Source organism: Marmota marmota, unplaced genomic scaffold (genome assembly GCF_001458135.2).
Source record: "Marmota marmota marmota unplaced genomic scaffold, marMar, whole genome shotgun sequence".
NCBI lineage: Eukaryota > Metazoa > Chordata > Mammalia > Rodentia > Sciuridae > Marmota > Marmota marmota.
The window spans coordinates 4,538,189-4,560,428 of NW_026000093.1; the positions used below are offsets into that span (position 1 = coordinate 4,538,189).

Sequence of the window (22,240 nt, forward strand, 5' to 3'; positions counted from 1 at the left end):
ATGATTTAGAGTATTACAGACGATATATATAGATTACATGCAAATAAAGGAAAACTGCTCCTGTAATCAACCAGGCCAGGCACACCTCTGATGTGGGGTGCTTGCAATGACATCTTCTCTGCTGCAATGTCCTTCCCACAGGCACACAAATACTTACTTCCCTCCCCGCATCAAGGGTTTGCTCAAACGCCACCTGCTCAATGAGGTCCTCTGATCCTCCCTTCCTATTTCAAATCACAGCCTCATCTCCCCTTCCTGGCAATTCTCAACACCCTTCCTTACCCTTCTTGTACATTTTTAAATCTTTGTCATAGACTTGCATAATTCCATGTAATGTGCTTATCTATTTATTAATTTTAATGCTTGCCTTCCCTGCTAAAATGCAACTTTCTCCAGGGCAGAGAACTTAAATGTTTAGTTTAATGTTTTGAACAACCAATAAAAAAAATGTTTAGTTTAATGATACACCCCAACTCCTAAATCTGGCAAGAAGAAGGCACTCATGAAAACTCATGGATAAAAATCCGGAAAACTAAATTATACCTATACTGCAAGGCTATTACAAGATAACTCTCAAGAGAACATAGCACAGAATTTCAGAAAAGTAGAAGACAAGGTCACCCAAGAAGAAGGAGGGAACTGTTGGTCTAAGGAAAGAGGAACATTGAAAAGGACCAGAAGAGTGAGTAAGAGAGGGAGCTCTCCTCACTCCATTATCATTTCTGAGCCATGGTCAAGTTTTCATTTTACCTATTATTGACCCATTGGTATTGATCCCACTGAGAAACTCATTTTTTCCAGCTCTGGAATACCACACTCTCCTACATCTCCTCCCACCTAACATTAAATTCAGAAAAATTGGATTATTTGAGAACCTATCTGAGATTGGAGATGGATTTGTTGATTCAAAATATGAGATTTTATGGTTCTCTCCAACACCATGGAGTAGAAGGTAGAAGTAAAGAAACAGAAATTGAGGTTAATTCATATTTGATTTTGAAGGACAAAAGAAGCATAGATTAGGACATGCTGGGGTAAGTAATAATTTAAACAAGAGTTTCGTTCTAGGGTCCCTGCAGATATCAAAATCCACAGGTTTTGAAATCCCTTCTACAAAATAGTGTTTGTATAAAGCCTATGAACATGTTCTTGTAGATTCCAAATCACCTCTACATTACTTATAATACCTAATATATCCACTACACAAATGGTTATTATACAGTGCTGTTTAGAGAATAATGACAAGATAAAAAGTCTATGTATCCACTACAGGCACCATTTCTGACCCAGATTTGATTGAATTCATGGATGCAGAACCCATGAAAACAAAAGACTAACTTTATAAGACAATGTGCTAGTCAACTGTCCATTATTGTGACAAATCACCTGAGATAATCAACTTAAAAACAGGAAAGGTTTATTTGGTCCATAGTTCTAGGCATTCCATCCATGGTTAGTTAGTCTCTTGGTTTTAGGGCCTGTGGTAAGGCAGCAGCACATCGCCGTGTGGAGCAGACTGCTCACTTCATGGCTGGGGACACTCATCCCACAATCCCCTTCTAGGACACACCCTGAATGGCCTGGGGACATCCCACTAGGCCCGACCTCTTAGAGGTTCCACCATCTCCAGAGAGTGGCCAGATGGAAACCAAGCCTTTAACACATGGGACTTGGGGGGACATTACAGATCCAAACTATAGCAGCTACACTCAGAATGCCTTAAATCTGAAAGAAATGGGTAAATCCGTGGTATAACCGAATTGTCACATGAAGGGAAGTCTGAGACTTAACCTAGGGAAGCACAGGAGATCTGGAGGCGGATTGGATGAAGTCTTTAAATGGGTGATTCGAGCACTGGGGTAGCTTCAAAGCATAAGTAGGTGCCAAGTATCAAGACGGGAACAGTTTGCTAGAGTGGAGTAGAGGCCAGAATGTTCTGCAAGATAGAGTCTGCACGCTATAAAAAAAATCCCACAATTCTCCTAAAGCCAGATGTTTTATGCTACAGGACTACTACAACATTTCTATTGAGTGAAGACTCACAGGAAGTGCTGCATTTTCCCCCTGCGCCATGGGAGGTGGCTGTGTGCTGGGCAGCACTTGGCCTCGGAAATGGGCAGCCTCGCAGACCTCTAGGGCTCAGAGGTGGGAGGTCATGAAACGCATGCGCACGGAGCAGCTCCTGCTACTCTAACGCCAGCCGTACGTGGACTCCAGTGGTCTGCTAAAGCAAGGCCTGCGGCTGACCCAGAGTGCGTAGGAGATGGTGGCCAACCTCTCAGTCCGCTCAGAACCTCGTTGAGCCCACACAGTGTCTATGTAGCCTCTTGCCGGTCAGAACCTGAGCAGTATGAAGTGCAGTTTGGAAGACTGTGGACTTTTCTCACTGATTCTGATTGCTGGCACCGCCATGAAGTGATGCCCCTCTTCTGCGCCCTCTTCATCTACCTCCCTAACAACCTGGCTCAGAACAGTCCTGAAAACATGGGGAAAAGTTTCCACGGATGGTCCTGTAAAATGACCATCAGAACGATGTCTTCCAGCAGCTGCTGAGCACGCAGACACCCTGGACAACAACTATGTGGTCCGTCTCCAGGGGGGACAGCGACAGCTACCTTTTGCACTACCTCCAGTGTGACAGCAACAGTGCCCTGTGCAGGGTGATCACCATCCACAGCCACCTGGACGTGCAGCTGGACAAGAGAACAGACGACCAGCTCTAAGCCAGTGGCGGCTCCCTTGGTGACAGCGGCAGCCTGGAGCCCCTGGACCGGCCAGCCCTCTTCTGCAGAACAAGGCCACCCTGGAGGTCCTGCAGGACAGCGTTGAGCGTGTGAAGGACGGTCCTCCCTCCCTCATCACCATCTGCTTCCATGGCTTCCACAACCCAGAGCCGCTGCTCAGCACCGTGGAGGTCTCCCCCGACAGCAAGCTGCCTGCTGCTGAGTTTGAGAACTCCCTCGTCAAGCTCTGGAGTTGGCAGCCCAAGAAGTTAAAGTCAACAGGTGGACACGTAGCCCAACCGCCTGGTTTGTGACACTCTGGAGGAGGAGGACTCCGAGGACGATAGCATGGGGCAAAGACCTGAAGACGCTGCAGACTAGTGTACAGCATGAGGTTTCTCGTGGATGGAGACATGTCCATGCTCTGAAGACATGTCCGTCTGATACCTGGGCAGTTTCAGCAACATCGTGCTAATCCAGGGACACGCCTACCCCGCATGGGACCTGAACTTCAGCCGTACAGCTTCTCCTTTGCCAGTGGGTCCCAAGACCTCACCACCAGGCTGTGGTGGCTGGATCAAACGTACCCACTGAGGATACACACAGGACATCTGACAGACGGGGACTCTGTCAAGTTCCACCCTGACTCCATCTACTTGAACACAGGTTCCACTGAGAAGACAGCCATCTCTGGCCACAGGGGCCTTCCTCCTCTCCCAAAGGGAAGTACTTAGACTCCACTGGCAAGGTCCAGAGGTTGAGGCTGTGGGACTTGGCTTCTAGGACCCTTTTCTTTCTTTTTTTCTTAATACAATTTTTTATAATTTATATATGACAGCAGAATGCACTACAATTCTTATTACACATATAGAACACAATTTTTCATATCTCCAGTTGTTTACAAAGTATATTCACACCAATTTGTGTCTTCATACATGTACTTTGGATAATAATGATCATCACATTCCACCACCATTTCTAACCCCATGTTTCCTCCCTTCCCTTCTGGCCCCTCTGCCCTATCCAGAGTTTGTCTAATTCCTCCCATGCCCCCCCCTCCCTACACCTCTATGAATCAGCCTCCTTATATCAGAGAAAACATTCAGCCTTTGGTTTGGGGGAGATTGCCTAACTTCACTTAGCATTATCTTCTCTAACGCTGTCCATTCACCTGCAAATGCCATGATTTTATTCTCTTTTTATTGCTGAGTGATATTCCATTGTGTATATGTGCCACATTTTTCTTATCCATTCAACTAGTGAAGGGCATCTAGGTTGGTTCCACAGTTTAGCTATTGTGAATTGTGCTGATATAAACATTGATGTGGCTGTGTCCCTGTAGTATGCTGATTTTACATCCTTGTCCCTTTTCCAAGAGATGAGATGCTTCACGGACAGCATCACCAGTCTCACCTTCAGCCAGGACAGTGGTTTGGTTGCCTTTGCCTTCATGGACCACTCGGTGTGCATGTGGGACATCAGGAGTACCTGTGGCAGCCAGCCCACCTACAACTCCCCCAGCAAGCTCTTTTGTTAGTAATTCTCTTCCCTGAAAAGATAAGGTGCGAGGCCCTGGCTGGGTTCAGTCCCCAGCACAGAATAAAGAAAGATTATGATAAAAGATAATTTGAAATAATTCACAAGACATTGTGTCTTCAAAGGAGCACTTGTTGAGGTAGCCTGAGTCTTCCTCCCATGGTGGTCCACCCTGTCAGGCCCTGAGCCTCTCAGTGGACCTGCTGTATACAGCTATATGGAAGGTAAAGCAAGTTCTGGTGTTGGAAAAGGGTTAAATATTTCTGTTTTCAGAAGACTTATTTTGTATTTTGTTTTCTATTAAAATGCATTTAGTTGAAAGAAAGTAAGATAGGGAGGGAGGGACTGCATTTGGTGCTGGGAAGACAAAAAGAGAATCGATTAGCTTGGAAATTACATAAAGTCCCTAAAAGATTTAAAAAGATAAATACCATAAGAAGCAGAGAATCATCAAGTGCTGGAAAAAATGAAGCAAAAAGAAAATTTAAAAAAAGAAAAAAAACATAAAATCTTTGTGAAGAAATTGGCATTAGAAATGATCCTTCAAGAACAGAGAGATGTTCAACAATCAAATGAACAAAGAGCGGTAGGAATTGGGGAGCAATATATCCAATATAAATGAATGTAACAGTGAAGAAAAATGCGTTTTTTCTTCATATGTGGATGGGGAAAAGGGAAAAAGAGAAATCTGCAAGATAGTTGTAATCTGAAAGGTAGTTATAAATGGTTCTATGATTGCGCATGAATGCTAAGAAGTAGGAGTTTGCTTCTATGGGTTTTTAGGAGCAATTAAAGATTTAAGGTTCAGAGCATTGACACCATAAATGCTGAAATTTAAGGGCAGTATCTATGCAGAGGTAACACAATTGAATAAAGCAACGGATGAATCAATTATGAGGTTCCTATAGAGGTCAAGAAATGAAGAAATGAGGGTCTTGGATGAAGAAGCCACAGGCATCCTATGACATGGGGACAATCCTAAGAGAAAATGCAGAGAAGGGTCCCGTCGGCCTTTGACAGGATGAAGCAACAGGGCACAGGAAGTTTGCACTCACTAGACCTCTCACTCACTCTGTGACGCTGGCGTTAATGTTGCTTGATTTGAGGGTGGTTGACATATATGAGAAATACCCAGCACCTTCCTGAAACATGACAGATATCCAGACATTTGACTGGAAGTACAGGGAAGAAAAGATGAGAAATGCCATGTGGTTTAAAAGTTCAGGCAGGAACTGAGGCAGAGATGTTTTGCCCAAGGTCTGCCCCCACACTCGTTTCCTCCCGGTGCTAGGGGACTAACTGCACACATGGGGCTAAGAGCCCCCTGAGAGGTAATGTACGTACACCAGCACTTTCTGACTTCCCATGCAGGGTTTCTGAAAAACTGAAATGGGCAATTTGATTTAGTGCTAAGGCCAAAAAGGGGTGTCTTATGCCTGCTTCCAAATCTAAATAATCAGATCCTCCTTCTGAAGCTTATTTGCAGACATGCCCAGGACTATTCAGCATACCCCGGCTGTAGGCTATTATAAACAGAAAGGGTAAGAGAGCATGACTGGCTGGCCATCACCATGGGTCACCACAAAGCCACCTTGGTCTCAGAATATCAATCATTATTAGCTAGCCAAATTTACTCCCTGCTACCACTAAGAATGTGCCAGGGTAAAGGGAGAAATGTCCAGAATAAAAAGAACAGAACCTGATAATTTCCTACCAAGGATACACTATGCTTGAGGGAAAAAAATTAGAAAAACACAAGAAAGAGAATAAATAAATATCCCCTCTCTCCAATATACTATATTGGTGATATGTCTTCTAATTTCTTGAGCTCTAATACACCCCACCACCTAGCCAGCTTACTTACTTAAAGACTTTAGTTTAACTTAAAACCAAGGGAATAACTATATGATCTTACATTTCCTTCATGCACCATAATTTTATGACATTGTGACAGGGGACAATATTCATCGGGTCAGATGGCTCCTTCTGAGACTATTTCCATAAAAATCTCCCAGATGGGGAGTTGCCACAATTTATACATCTATTAAAACTTTGAAAATGGAAAAAAAGTATTGCGTATTCAGGTAAAAGCAACATCATAGAGAGATATCAAAGTTCACACTGTGGAAAATGGAGCAACCAAGTTAGATTCAGTGGAGGAGGAAATATGCTAAAGAAGTGTAAAGACTAAACCACCTGCTTATGTGAAGACCAAGCTAAAATACAAACCTAGTAAAACATGTTCCAGGGAATTTCTAAGAAGTAAGATGGCATAGACAGAAGTCAGACAAAAAAGACTAAAACCCAAAAGGAGAAAACGTTACACTACACCCTATCTTGTTCATAATGCATAGATTTCTGTGTTAGCCATTGTGACCAAAATATCAGACAAGAACAACTCATAGGAAGAAAAAGTTGATATTGTGCTCACGGTTTCAGAGATCTCAGTTCATGATCAGTGATGCCATTGCTCAGGGCCTGAGGCAAACAGAACATCATGGTGGAAGGATGAAGTGGAAGAAGGCTTCTCAGCTCATGGCAGCCAGAAAGCAGAGAGGGAAAGAGGCCAGGGACAGATACAGTCCAATAGATATAGACCTACTTCCTCCAGCCTCAAGTCTCCTGCCTGAACTTACCACCTAGTAATCCACTCAGCTGTCACTCTAATCTTATCTACTGATAAGATTAGAGCTCTAATCATTGCCTGAAACCCCACCTCTGAACCTTGTTGCACTGAGGATGATGCTTTCAGATCAAAAACTTTTCAAGGATGTTCCAGATCTGAACCATAACAATTTGTTTGTGAGAGTAGTATACAGAAAGAGAAATATGCAGGACAGATCCTAAGGAGAAAGATGCATTTCGCAAGAGACCATTTCTACATGGTATATAGTGATTTACCTTGTCCCTCAGCCTCTAGACTCCTCATGTAAATGTAATCAATTTTATATAAGCATCAGGAAGTTGAGATGCTGCTCATACTGAACATGACTCTAGCAGGTGAATTAAGAATATGGATACTAAAGAGGTTAACAAATGACACCAGGGTTAAAGAGCTGTGACTGCTGCCTAATGTCAGGAGTGGGCTCCTGTCCAAAGGTAGCTGTGCACTTCAAGGTTGGGCGTTGGCATAAGGGATGACAGTAGCTGCAAGAAGACCCAGAGGGTGGGAAGTAGTAAGAAAAGGGAAGGACAAGAGACCAGTGTTGGAGATCCCTGGCCTGTGCCTTACCTGCAAGCCAAACAGGCAATGGAGATTTATTTCTGCTCCCCTTGTGGAAGTTGCTCTTCCAAAACTGAGTTGGGACAAATCTGAGGGTGAAAGTGGAGGCCTACATATGAGTGCGTGGGGAACTGAGTCACACTAAGTCAGAAATACCTTGAGCTTCAACATCAATATGCCTCCAGTGCCTTCTTTTTTGACTTAAAATAAGCATGGCATCAGATTACTACATCAATAACCAAAGGTTCTAAGAAACAGAATGAGGCTCTAATGAAAAATACACAAAACTAGTATAAGTCACTAGATACACAAAATGTTAAGATTTACTGTAAATATATTTTTCAAAATAATAAGAGAGAACAACACACTATGGATTATAATTTGTATGCACATATGTGTACCTCCCCTTATTTTTAAGTTGGCTTCAGAAACTCAAATTCACCAGTAGCATACAATGTAAAAGTCATATTTAAGTTCGTTCCACAAGATCCTTACCAACTCTAAAATTCCATAGTTCTCTAAATGTTCTGGGCTGAAACATTCCCTCAGTTGAACCCATAAATCCAATTTTCGGACATGGTTGATTGCCACCTGGGGATTTACATCTCAGAGAAAACTAGAAATGGCTTTGAACAAAGCTGCCCGTAAATGAATATTGTTTTTCTCTATGCCCATAACTATGGTTCTATTTTATATTTCTTTTCTGGATTTAAGCCATATACAGATTACAGGAGGACTGTCAACCATGAATAGACCAGCTAACAATAATTGAAGAACACAGAGCTCTATTCCTCATCGGGGAAGTTTGTTACTGCTTGAAATCTTGGGCATATTGCATTAAGAATAAATTGCTTCTATCTCAGCTAGAAGCATAATAAATAAACTAATAGTTTACAACTTTTAACATTCAGAGGCTAACAAGATAGGAAAAGACATAAAGACAAAACCATCATGATAGTTGTATTAAATAGCTAATGAATAAAATTGCAAAGAAGACTCAACTGTTTTAGTCAGAAAAGTTGACAGATTATAATCCTTGTTTCTTACTTTTATAACATTTATTTCATATTTAGCATAAAACTGTACAGTTACTTCATCACTGGATGAAGGTTTTCAAATGCAAAAATATTTAAGACTGTTAGGTAGATATGATACTATACTATGAAAATGCACATGATTTGAAAATTGAGCCATTTTTGATGTAATTATTTGTAATATACCAGTCTTTCAGGTACCATTTAAAATGGTACAATCCAAATTTCTTCTAATATAGTGCTCTGACAAAGAAAGGTAAAACCAAAATTAATTTGGGCTTCTGAGTCTTCAACCATTCAGTACATCAGATAAATAACACTCACTTGTATATATCCATTGCACACATACACGGTATCACCCCATATTATGGTTCTGTGAGGTGTCCCCAAAAAAACTCATGTTTGAAACAATGCAAGAAAATCTAGAGGTGAAATAATTGGGTTATGCAAGCATTAATCCCCTGCTAGGGATTAGCTGGGGGGTAACTGGAGGAGCTAGGTCAACGGGGGTGGGCCCTCGGAGTTTAAATTTTGTCTGTGGTGAGGGGAGCACCCTCCCTCTCTCCTTCCTTCCCCAGATGCTTTCTTCTGCCACACACTTCTGCCCTGATGTTCTGCCTCACCTTGGGTCCTGAGCAATGAAGCCAGCCACCTATGGACTAAGACCTCTGAAACCATGAGCTCCCAAGTAAACTTTTCCTCCTCTAATTGTTCTTGCAGATCTTTTGGCCATAGCAGTGAAAAGGCTGATTCAAATACCTCAAGTTGAATCCAGGAAACAGTCTAAAGCCCTGTGGGGCTCTGTGGAGAGTCCCAAGCCTCATTAAACACAATCTTGGCAAAATGGGAAAAAAAGATATATCCCCACATTGATAATTTAGAAACAAATTGTACTGAAGAAAAGATACCTTTGAACTTAAGCCCATGTCCTCTTTCTTTATTCCCTTTAAACCATTGTTGCTATGTGTGAAATTCCTATTTCATAACATGGGCTTTGGAGAAACACACTTTGAGGAACTTTGGTCTGAAGCAACACCATGACATTATCTCAGGAAAAGAAATGCATAAAATAAGGGAAACGGTCCTCAAATCATAATAGATAGTGAAACAGCAGTGTGACAACAAGAGAAGGCTGCACCCTCACCCCAGCCAAGCTTCACCCCTCAGAGATGTTAGGACCTCAGGGCTGAAGGAACAGAGCTTGGCACCAGCTAAAGAAAGAAATGGGTAGGAGCATTCAAGGAAAATCCTGAAGCTATGGAACATGCTGCCCAGTGAGTTGCAAAGCTCTTCAAGGTCACAGCCAAAGGAGATCAGATGGGAGATCCACAAGGAACGTGCAGATTCTAATGCTTCCTGGGTGGTAGTTGAAAGTTGGGGGACAGCAGCCTATCTGGAGCATCATGCTGTGAAGTTCTGGGTCCGAGACAGAGATCCCAGGAGAGGCAACTGGCCTTTGGTTCAATCTGACACTGTTTTGGGTGACCAATCTCTTTTTCTTGTCCCTCCTTAACTGCCTGACTTGTAATAATTGAGGTTCTATGGATTTATTTCTTATTTCTCTTTTTTTCTCTTTTTTAACTCTCACTCCGCAAGTGATTTCATTCAGTGTCATGGCTTTTAATGATATTTATACACTGAAAATTCTTTAATTTATTTCTCAAATTCCTACAACTTCCCTTGGGAACTCCAGTTCCATATGAGAAAATATGTACTTGAAACCTTAATGTCTAGTAGACATCTCAAACTCAGCCCAAGCAAACACCAGGTGAACCTCTCCAATGCCTCCTTGTCCTCACTTGCCTTATCTCAGCTGGTGGAAGTCCCATCCTTCTAAATATATAGGAGTTATTTTTAGCTCTTCATTCTCTCACATTCCATAGCCAACCTATCAGGGAATCTTGCAATCACCTCTTTCCAAATATAAAGATGATCTGACCATGTTTCATCACCTCCACCAATACCCTAATAGACCTAGCCACCACCATCTCTCACCTGGATCATCGTAAGTTACACTCCTCCCAATGTGCTGCCAGTCTATTCCCCAGGTAAGTGAGTGATCCTTTAAATATGCAAACCAAATACTACTACTCCTTTCATTGTTTCACCATCTTACACCTAATAAATTCCAGGTCACCAATCCACACACTGTTTTGTTTCTTTTAAAGTGTGGCACCAATGTAGCTAGTCAGCTTCCTCAGACCACACCCACTAGGTCATCCAGGTAGGAGACCCCAGTCCGTCCTTTCCTCAAAACTGCAAGAAACACTTTGGAAGTGGCCACTTACCCTAGAGTTGGGAGGGAATCCCATTCATCCTTCACCACAGAGACAAAGAGATTATGACACAGCTCTTTCCAGAAAAGACTTTTTCAGAAACCGATCCTAACTCTCATCTCCCCGATATTTTACTCTCCAAGTAGATAAATGTTCCTTATTGGCTTCTTTGAAATGTTTGTATTTTGGCTGGCACTTCACTGGGGAGCATTCCTCAGCTGTAGCTTCCACTTAAAAAAAAACATTGTAGTTATGTTTTTTTTTTTTTTTGGTTTTCTGTTTTTCCCAAACAAGATGTTAAAACCCAGAGTTGTAGGTTGCAGAACAATGTCTGGTGTAAAGCATTCCTCAGCAGCAGTTGAATGGAAGAATGCATGGGAGGAAGGAAGGAAGGAAGGAAGGAAGGAAGGAAGGTTGATTCTTTTAGATTTTTGGCCATCTCAGAAGCTCACGGAGTGAGTGGAGCCAACTTTCTGGGCTGTGGTGATGAAGCACTCAGTCTACTCCAGCCCACCGCAATGCCTTTTCCTATGCCTCCATATTGTCTCAGAACACTTTTCCACACTGCCTCTGACCTGGTTCTCCATCTCCAGTCTTCCTCTGTTCTAATGCTTCCCCCATTTTGCAACGAAAATTCTTTTTACAAATATAAATGCCATTTGCTTGACTAAAAACTTGAATGGCCCAACCTAATGTGTACCTGCAGTATTCTCCACAACCTGATTCTAACGCAGGGCTTCTAAAACTCAATCTACAGACAAATTCTTGAGGCTCTGCAATTTAATAAGCTACATTTTCAAAATACTCTCTCAAACATTCAGCTCTCGTATCACTCCTATACCTTAGTTCAACCAGATTAATCTCTCTTGTAGTTTTTCTCATGTTATTGTTTTATGTATGAGGTATCTCACTCAGTTCTCCACCTGAAAATTTTCTGCACACTCCTTTACAACCCAAATAACATTCTGTCTGATTTCTCTAAACTTTGCCTTCATCCCAGACATAATTGTATTTTTATTCAGTTATTGTTTTATTCACACACTCATCCAAAACACGTTCATTGGGCACTTAGCTAAGTGTATGCTGTGATGCCAGGAACTGGTAATTCTCATATAAAGGAGACATGTCTCTATGCTCTAGGAGTTTATAGGCTGGTCATAAAGAAAGGCTGTAAGTAAATAAAATGTAGTGAGGGAGTTCTACTAAAAAGACATGAGATTATAGAACCAGTCCATGAGGAATGAGAGATTAGGAAGTATTTTTGCAGAATGCAGAATATTTGATTAGTGCTTTGAAGGACAAGTAGGAATTGATCTCTAGACACACAGGCAGACATAGGAAATGAGATGTCTGCATATCAATTCAATTTCCAGGGAAAGCCTGAGGGCTGGGGAGGAGTGGAGATAATGCGGTCAGTGCTGTGGACTTGTCTGTGAGCCCAGGGAGCTGACTCAGAAAGGAAACAACCAGTATCAGGACAACCAGTATCTCCTGCTCCTCATCTTCATTTCCATTGAACATTCAACCATGTTTCAGGTGTTTCATTAGTGTTTATCTTCCCTGCCCATGGCTAAAAATCTTGGAAGTTGTAAGGAAGATATGTTCTTCACCTTTCCATTGCACAACCCTTTTCTTCCCTTGCAGACTTAGCCTAGTATTCATACAGAGAACAGCCTCCTACTGTAGTGGGCGGACTCTCTGTCATCCCAACCACCCATAAGTGAAAAAAAAAAAATCTTTTGGAGGTTGAATGAGAATGAATAAAATATTGTTCATAAACATATAAAACTCAGTTCTATCACTTAATAACTATGATCACTTTAAGATCATATTTACATTAGGTTTTCCTTCTTTTCTGCATTTTGAAGTTCATGAAATTTTAAAGTACTCACCTGGTTCAAGTTCTCATACTCACAAAGACATAGCAGTTTTTTAAAAATCTTCTAAGTAACTTTTTAAGCCACTGAAATGTGGAACTTCAATTTGGGATCATAACTGGAGGTATAATAAGACATACATTTTTAATAATAAAACAATAGAGAGGATATAGCTTCAGATTTGGGTGGATTTTCTTTCTCTATGCTTCTGTCTCTGAAAGGATGTCATTAAAGCTTCTTTCAAAATGAAGTTATACAATTTTGAAAAGCAAATTTTGCATGTACAAAGATCCTTCTGAGATGAATAGCTGTATCACATAATTTAAATCAAAGAAATATGTTATATTCCTTCTATTCAAATGATGTAAAATAGGCCAGGTGTAAAGCAGAACTCGATTGTGAAAATACAACATAGCTGCTCTTGATAAAGAACTTGAGTTCGAGTCAACTCTAGAGAGAAGTTCATTTTCATTGGGCCCATGGAGCAGATAAACTGGCACTTAGTTTGAGCCTCTGTGAGAATCTTGCCTTTGACAGTTTTTCCAAGAATATACTTTCATTTATATTTCTCCTTCAAAGTAAAAGGATCGATAGTCAGAAAATTCATCATGATAAATAAATTAGAATCTTTTCACAACTCTTCATTTTACTTTAAATTGACATTCTACCCCAATATATTCCTAAATGAAATTAGTTTTAAAATATTGGCATTTCCTAGAGAGTACCATATTATTTGCATTTGCTAGAATGAGATGAGAAATACAGGGAAATGATATAACTTGCCTCAAGTCATACAATCTGCTCTTGCCATTGGCTATATCATAATTCACTCCTTGGCAATAAAATCCTGTCAGAGCTATTTTAACTGTTTCCTGACACTAGGGATCGATTAAGCTGTAAAACCGTGCATTAAATAGATTCTCAGTGCCCTAAAAAGAGTTAAAATGCCTCCACGCCCTACTTCAATACCAAATCCTGACAGAGAAAAGAATTAGAAATTATCAAAGCCATAGACTTTAATACTGTTATCTCCTATTTATTATTAATCTTGGTTATCAAAAAGTTTTAATTACCCACTTTTTATTTTGTTTTAGCATATTCTGCCCTCTACTCTCTTTGAAGAAAAAATTCAAAAAAAACAAATAAATATAGCAATTTTAAGGATTCATTTCAATTCAAAGTAAACTTCATCACTGATTCTCAATACTGGTTGAACATTATAATTGCCTAGAGAGCATTTTCTTTTTAAAAAACTTGGATGTCAGATACCCACTCTGAGAAATTCTGATTTAATAGGTCTGGGTGGACTCTGAAATTGGTACCTTTCACCAATTCTCCAGGTGATACTTATATGATGTTCTAGTAAAAAGACCATCTCTTCATAGTAACAAAATATAATCTCTTGCCATACCACAATTCACTAAAATATATGAAAGTACTTTCTGAATAAATGATAATGATATACGGTAAAAAGTATTTTTATTATACTCAAACAAGTCTAAAACCAACAGCCGAGGCCTCAATCCAGCAGCCCACAAGAAATGAACCCAGCCAACAATCAGATGAGTGAGCTTAGGAGGTAGAAGTATCTACCCAATCTTTGAGAGACCTTGAAGCAGCGGACCCAGCGAAGTCACATTCAGATTCCTGACCCACAGAAATGGCAATGACATAAATGTATACGGTCAAAAGTTTCTAAGTGTTAGGCTAATTTGTTACAGGGCAATACAGAATACACATACACAGAGGTGTGTTTACCTGTATAAGAATTCTTTGTTAGTTAACCCTGTTGTGAATGTCACCTTCCAAATGGTATCTACTTTTTTCACTCCAGTAATGGTGACCTTTCTTTTATATCACCATTCTAAAAGTCTTGAAATTTAATGTAACCAAATGCATTGATCCTTTTCTTTAAGGATTTAGGGAAGGGAAAAAAAAGAAGGTCATGAATATTTGGAATATTTATAGTCTCACTCATCAGGAAACAACCTGGAAATTGTGCTCTGCATATGCATCTTTATCCCAAGGTATGGGATTAATAAAATTAAATTAAAAAAACAACAGCTGATACACACACACAAACACACATGTACATAGAGAGAGAAAACTGAATTAATCAATAATACGGTAAAATCATTTTCTATTTTAGATAGAATGGACTATGGCTTCTTCCAGGGTTCTAAAGATTGGTCTGATTCCTTTCCCAGAGCTGTGGATTTATTTCTAAAATGCTAGTGCAAAATAGAAATTCATCATATTAGCTTTATATGACACATCAAAGATGAGTGATAACACTATTATATGTGTAATTGCTTCTGATGTGTTTTATCAGGGAACAATTTCATATGAACTTGTTCTTTTTCCTAACTGGTGACAAGCTTTCAACTAGCTTCAGAGGAAAAGCTGAGATTAATTGCACCCTGGTATACTACAACAGTTGCTTCCAGTTTGTGAAGATCAGCATCTAATCAATAATTTATTAATGAATATATATATATTCTAAATTAATAGCTAAAGACAAAGAGTTGTTTTGTTCTCCACTCTACTCCTTTATCCTTGGGTGTAAAATCAAAAGAAATGTAATTGGGGTTTTGATTAATGTTGACTTTAACAGATTGCTTCTGTTTCTTGTAGTTAGTTCCTCAATTTATCTTTGTGTAATGGCAAGGCTGTGTCTCCAATAAGCCTCTTTAAGGGGACTATCTCTTAACAGCGTTCTTCCCTGACTTCACAGTGTATCTTGTTTTGTTTTCCTCATCAGCTTTCTTGAACACATGGATCCCTGTTGGGTGCAAATAAGAAATATATGGCCAAATCTCTATGCAAAGAAAAAGTGCTTCTCTGGGGGGTCACCTGCCACAGATGGATGCCAACCCTGCATTTTCAATTTGCCTTGAGAGTCATCCTGAAGCTACAGCTGGGCAGATGCCAGTGGTCCTTGGTCCAGAGTTTATCCATGTCCCTATTCTCAGTGAGCAGAATACCTGGGAGATACAAGACCTGTGCCCATGAAACAGTCACTGTATAAGACAACATATATTTCAAACTGTGGGATAAAGCTTGGAGTTTTAACTGGCCCAATAATAACAGAGATCTTGGGGGCTGAAGTTATCAGGAAAGATATGATTGTCATCTTTTATTATTATTATTATTTTTTATTATTTTTTAAATTTATATGAGATAGCGGAATGCATTACAATTCTTATTACACATACAGAGCACAATTTTTCATATCTCTGGTTGTATACAAAGTATATTCACACCAATTCATGTCTTCATACATGTGCTTTGGATAATAAAAGATATGATTGTCATCTTGACTGTGTCTTGAGGAACTCTTACAGAGAAGGGAACATAAGAAAGAGGTGAGTGGTAGGAAAACAGCATAAATCATAGCAGGAAAAGGTAAAAAAGCACCTAACCTTCCTAGAGGCTATGTGCACTATGGAAGTAGAAAGTGACTGATAAGTTAGGCTACATAGTATCCCAAGAATGAGAAAGGAGGGAATTTTGTATCATCGCTGTCCAGCATCATGGAGCAACTGTATATGGAGATGGAAAGCAGCTAAGGGTAAGTCTGACCCAGATACAAAGAATAGGTTAGACAGGAACAGGTGGCAACTGCAGATGTCACTTATTGAAAAGAGGTACAGAGGGTGAAGACAGAGTAGAAGGGAAATAAAATATGACTCCAAAATTGTAGTGAGAATTTTTTTAAAAAATGGAACTAGTAATCTTGGAATAGGACATGGATTTGGCCACTAAGAAAGGAGAAATATTGAAATAAGATTTGATTCTTCTTATTCTGAGTGGATGAAAATTAATACAGGCAAAAAAAAATTGTCATTTGCAAATTTAACTCTAATATTATAGGACAAATAAAGTAAGATATAAAATATGGATTGAATTTATAGAATGAAGGCTGATATAAAACTAATATTTAAGTTCAAGAATAATCAAGAATTAACTAGGGCTGGGGATATAGCTCAGTTGGTAGAGTGCTTGCCTTGCAGGCACAAGGCCCTGGGTTCAATTCCCCACACCCCCTAAAAAGGAATTAACAAAAGAAATGAAGAGGAAAATGGAAGAACAAAGGGGCTTTTTACTAAGCCTTCCAAAGAGATTGAAAGCCAGGGTTCCTGTCTTTCTAATATAAACAAACTCAAGAAAATGAAAATCAGCAATCTTTCCTGGACCTATCAGACAACTGAGGTCTCGAGACAAACCACTATCCCCGAATCTAAAAAGACAAGTATCTCCAGGAAAATGAAGGACCTGAGATTCACATACCTGCAACAGAAAACCACAGAATCTACATAAAGAAGAACTTCAGACAAAAAGTTAATGAAATAAGATATAATCTTTTATTTTTCTTATTATTAATCTCTTTAAAATAATATTGATAATGATGATATGATATGAACTTCAGAACTAAGAAAGTTGATTGAAGCTTGATTATGGATTGATAATACAATGGGAAGAAGTCATCTATCCTAAATGACATGTTTAAGTAAAAGAAAAGCAAAGATAAGAAAAATGTTTAGCAAATTTATATAAAGGTATTTTTTATTCCTTCTTCAGGGTCCCTGTTTTGACAATCCTTATGTCCAGTCTGTCAACTGATATGAAATGAGTATGAATATAAATGAAATGTTGATTCTCTTAACAGAGACATAGGCAAGCAGAGTTCTGATGTTAAAGAACTCATTGAGAAAAATATAATGGAGTGCAGAAAACTAAAACAAACCCACAGATAAGTCCATTATTCACTGAAAATGGACATTCATTTCTTCTATTGTAATTGGCATTATATGCAATAGTAATCTCTTCTCACTTAATAGTTTTTTTTTTTCTTGGTGGGAAATACAAAAATATCTAGAGATGGAATGACCTAGAGCAGTGGTATTTTTTTTTATGCTACCAAGCTTCACCATAAGAAAAAGATTCTTTTAGTGATAATTTACATCATATATATTCATTATGGCCTACTATGCATTCTGCAGTTTGAGATAGACACATATAAGAGGAACACAGTTAAATATTTAGAATGTGTCTAGAGAAATGTTATACAAAATATTTAATCAAGACATTAAGATTTATGCATGACAGACATTTAAATTCCTCCATGTGATAGAAAGTTCTAAAGCACCTGAAATATTTATTCTTTTCTATTTTTTACTCATTCTGATTTTGATAGTAGCAATTATAAACATATTTTAAAAATATAATTTTCCCTGTACACATTTTGGGTAGGCCATCAATAATGATCAAGCATTTGAGGAATACAGGAAAATAGTTGGCTCATGATCTAAAAATCTGGGTTCTAGCTTTGTTCTGCCATTAACTTGTCATCTGACTTTCCAGAAAGTCAGTTAATTTATCTGGTTATGAATTTTATTAACTAAGAATAAAATACAAAGTGAAGAATTAGACACAATAATGGCATGTCCATGTAGCTCAGTATAACATGCTTCTATAAAAACAGAAGCTCACGTTATCCCAGGAATGTAATATCCACAAACAGTCCCCTTCTCCCACCTGTACACCTCAACAGATGTCACCAAGGAGGCATTTAACCTCCTATTTTAAGGTGGACAGATGCAACCCTGTACCTTCATACAGGTCAGGCCCAGAGAACAGCCCAAGCAGTAGAAGGAAAACTTTAATTGATTCAAAATAGAACTAGACTGGGCTAATTTTTTTTTTAATTCCTAAAACAAATTGGGAAATTCTCTGATCTTCAAAAGATGAAATCAGGGCTAAAAAGGAAAATCTCCAAGAATGCTTAAAGAGGGCAATGCAGAAAATAAAAGTCTCATGCCTGAACTTCACGAGCTCAACTTTTCAATAAATGTTTTAAACACATAATTGAGATATTCAGGGGTATTTGCTGCAGGATAAGGCACACATAATTATAGGCGTGGTGCCAACTTGACAAATCTATTATCTGTCATCATAGGTATATGTCACCTAGGTTGTGCATGACTCCCAATTTATCATGATGGGAACTATAGCAATTGAGGTATAACCTTGTTTTAAATATAGTCATATTATTATATGTTGCTAAATACTCTCCTATACATGAACTTTGTTTTAATCCTCTGAAAAGCTATATTTTCTTGTAATGAAAATAGATAACTGCAAAGCTCATAATAGACACATAACAAATACCAGCAAAACAAAATAAAAGTTAAAGCCCTTGCCAAGAAGCAGATTTTAGAACTAGGAAATAATATGCTTAAATAGTTAGTATATTATGGACAATTGGATCAACAGCTTGGTTTTTCTCTATTAGGGCAATGCATGGAAACTGGTACAACCCAAGCTTTTACAAAACACTCCCTGAATCTTTTTCTCTGAGCTGTTTGAACTCTCACATTTAAGCAAATCTCCTCACTTAATATGGAGTCCAGGATACCACGTAAATATATAACCCTGGGTTTTCTTTTGGATGTCGTCAGGAACTGAAAAAATAAAACCATTAATGTAAAATAAATTTTTTCCCAACAAATTCTTCACTTGTCTTTCAGAAGAGATCCGTTGAGCGGTCTAGATGTGTTAGTAAGATGCTTCTTTTGCTTTTTGTTTGCGCCTAGTTACAGCACGAGAAATCATCAAAATTCTATTCTTTCTCTCTCCTGAAATGGAAACAGTGCAATTTCATAGGAAATTGCTCTTGGGACTTTTCCAACCCGATACTGCAATCTTGAGACTTTCTGAATCTTAGAACAAGTTTAAGGTTAGAAATGCAAAAGTTCCAGGCCAAGTCAGAAAACACTAAAATTGTTGAATCGCTCACCTTCCTTATTGAAACAAAGGCGTGCTGAACTGCGCCTGATGAGGTGCAGTCCCAGAGGGCAGAGAGCTAAAAGAAGGAGGAACAATTGGAAAGCAAACACTGCTTTTCAATTCTTAAATATTACCGGTTGAGTTTATGTCACCTTCTTCAAAAAAAAAAAAAAAAAAACTTTGAAAAGTCTCCATAGTTATCACTTTCCTCACAGTGGGAAAAGCCAAAGAAAGCTCTATGAAGCTGTTGTATATTTTGTCTGACCTTCCAAAATTTTAATGGCATTATCATTTTCATAAAAATTGCATAATGTTGTAATGGGTGGATTTTATGATATGTAAATGATGTATCCCCAAAGCTGTTAAAATTGATGCATTGCTTGAGGAAAATTCAAACAATGCAGAAAAAGTATGTTAAAAAATAACTCCAAATTTCCAACCACCCAGTAATTGTCCCATGCATCATTTTATGGCTGCCCCTTTTTCTGCTTTTCTCTGTATGTTACACGGGCTCAGCAATATGTATCCAACCTAATATAACTTTCCATTCACTCAACCATTTCAGTCAACAAATATGTTCTAAATATGGAGCCCTTTTTACATAATGGAAATCAAGATCCAGCTGTAAGTATCAGCCTGATCCCAAATGCTAGACAAAATTAAAAACACAACCATAAAATCAATGATTCCTTGTTGTCCTCTTTCAGAATATCTGTCCTCTTAGCAGAACACTCACAGACTACCAAAAAAGCCAGAAAGTATCAACAGTACACCACAAGGCCAGTGCACAACCACATTACCTGGTAAAATATGCAAACTAATGAGTGATTTTAAACCCTCCAATAGATAGGCTTAAAAACACAAACCCGGTCAGACAGATTTATGGCAAATAAGAAACAGGAAAACCAAACCAGAATACTGTGCTGTATGTAAAAGGGCACACTAGTTTATACAGTTCTGTGTTGGAGGAAGGAGGTTGATAGAAATCCAGATATGCCTGCGCCTGAAATTTTATTGCACATAGATTTTTTTCTCTTGCCAAAAATCAGATAGTCACCAAAATATCATTGTAGCCCTAATTTTACTATCATCTGTCCTCAGAATCCTCCCAACATGCATGCATGGGTCACAAGAGGCCTGTATACATTAGGACAGATCCATGAATGAAATCCTGGCCTCAGTGGCCGCTGATGGGGCCAGGATGGTATTGTGAGTTAACAGTGCCACCTGCAGGAGAGAAACGGCATACCAGCGTGTGTCAGAACTAACTAAACCTGAGGGATCTGCTGAGTGATCACTCAGCAGCTGAATCTTTGGGGCATTTTATCATTTTGTGAGACAAGCTTCAGGATCGTTGTGTTAAGGAAATTTGTCCTGTTAATCTAGTAGTGTCTAAAGTTTTTTGGTGACAGATGGTATCTGTGATTATAGATAAGTCTAGGAGAAAAAAAATGAGCAAGAAGTTAAGGAAAATTTCTATTTCTGGGATAAACACTATGAATATCCATATTAATGTCTCTCCATCCAACCTCCTCCTTCCTCTTCTATATCTGTCACTCAGGCTCTGTTTCCAAACGCACCACATATCTTTTTATGACATTTTTCCCCATATATAGTGTTAATGGCAGTTGGACTTGAATTGGCATTTAAAGAGGTTGGTGCAAGTAAGGTTACTATAAAAACCTTCGTGGACTACCACCAGCTCTATGCTGATAAATTTCCAATCTATTCTTCCAGGGAAGACTTGCATTTCCTTCTGCGCACTAGACATCTCTGGCCGGGAGTCCTGGAGACACCTCTAACTCAGAATGGCAGAAAGAGTCTCTTCCAATGAGTTTCTCTGGCTTCTTCATTCAGAAATAACATTATTCATCTAGATAACCAAGTGCCTCTCTCCACCCGCCTACCCACTAAGCATCCACTGCTGTATCTTCTATTTTCTTTACTCCATATATTCCTTCTCTGTCCCCACTGCAGCTGTCTTCATCCTGCCTCTTTCAGATTCTCATGAGCTGCTTGGATTTCCAAATCTTTTTTTTTTTTTTTTTTACTGTGGTCTTCTCTTTCCTTCCATCTTCAATATCTGGATGATTTAGGAATCACACACTACATTTCTTCTAAGCTCGTTCATCTTTTGAATGTAAATCTTACCTATAGAAATGGTGACTTCCGAAGGGGGGAGAAGATGGCGGCGAGGGGAGTGCATTGCCCCCGTGTGCCACGTCACTGTGTGGGAATATGACGAGTCAGGACGGCTAAAGGCTATCTTGTTAGGAATTTCCAGCAATAGTGGGGTGCTCCGGGACCTGGAGGAAGGATTTCCATCGCACGAGGATCGGCTACGGGGACTCAAACGCGAGAGATTTGTCGCACGGAGGGTAACACTGCTTATTCAGCAAATCGCCCCGTGGCTAGAGTCTGCAGCGCGCGCTGGGAAACGAGGAGGAGATAGTGGCGCAGGGATACAGCGCTGCAGTTTCTGCCAGCCGTGCAAGCACCGTACTCTGTGCTGAATTCTGGGTTCGAGACTGGGGAAGGAAGCGGTCCATTTCGGTTCTCCACACCGGTCAGAACACAGAGGAGGCCAGCGGCCACCATCTTGGAGAGCTGACGTCACCATCCCTGTTTTCGACTGACCGCAGCTCATTCAGCCATAGAACAGGTAATTTCAGGCTGCCATTCGCCTACGGCTTGCAGACAGATTACTCAGGCTCAGTGCCTGAGTGCTTCTTGGAGCCTGCTCTTATCAGAGCATACACCAAGCACGGAGCGGCCGAGTTCC

The 22,240-nt window shown here is 39.6% G+C and overlaps 1 protein-coding gene and 1 pseudogene across 2 annotated transcripts in view; one reads left to right on the forward strand and one right to left on the reverse strand.

The window, feature by feature from the left end:
* Positions 1-22,240, reverse strand: part of Pxdnl (peroxidasin like) — a 488,149-nt gene that overhangs the window by 194,688 nt on the left and 271,221 nt on the right. The window lies entirely within an intron of this gene.
* Positions 1,145-4,305, forward strand: LOC125610545 (annotated as a pseudogene).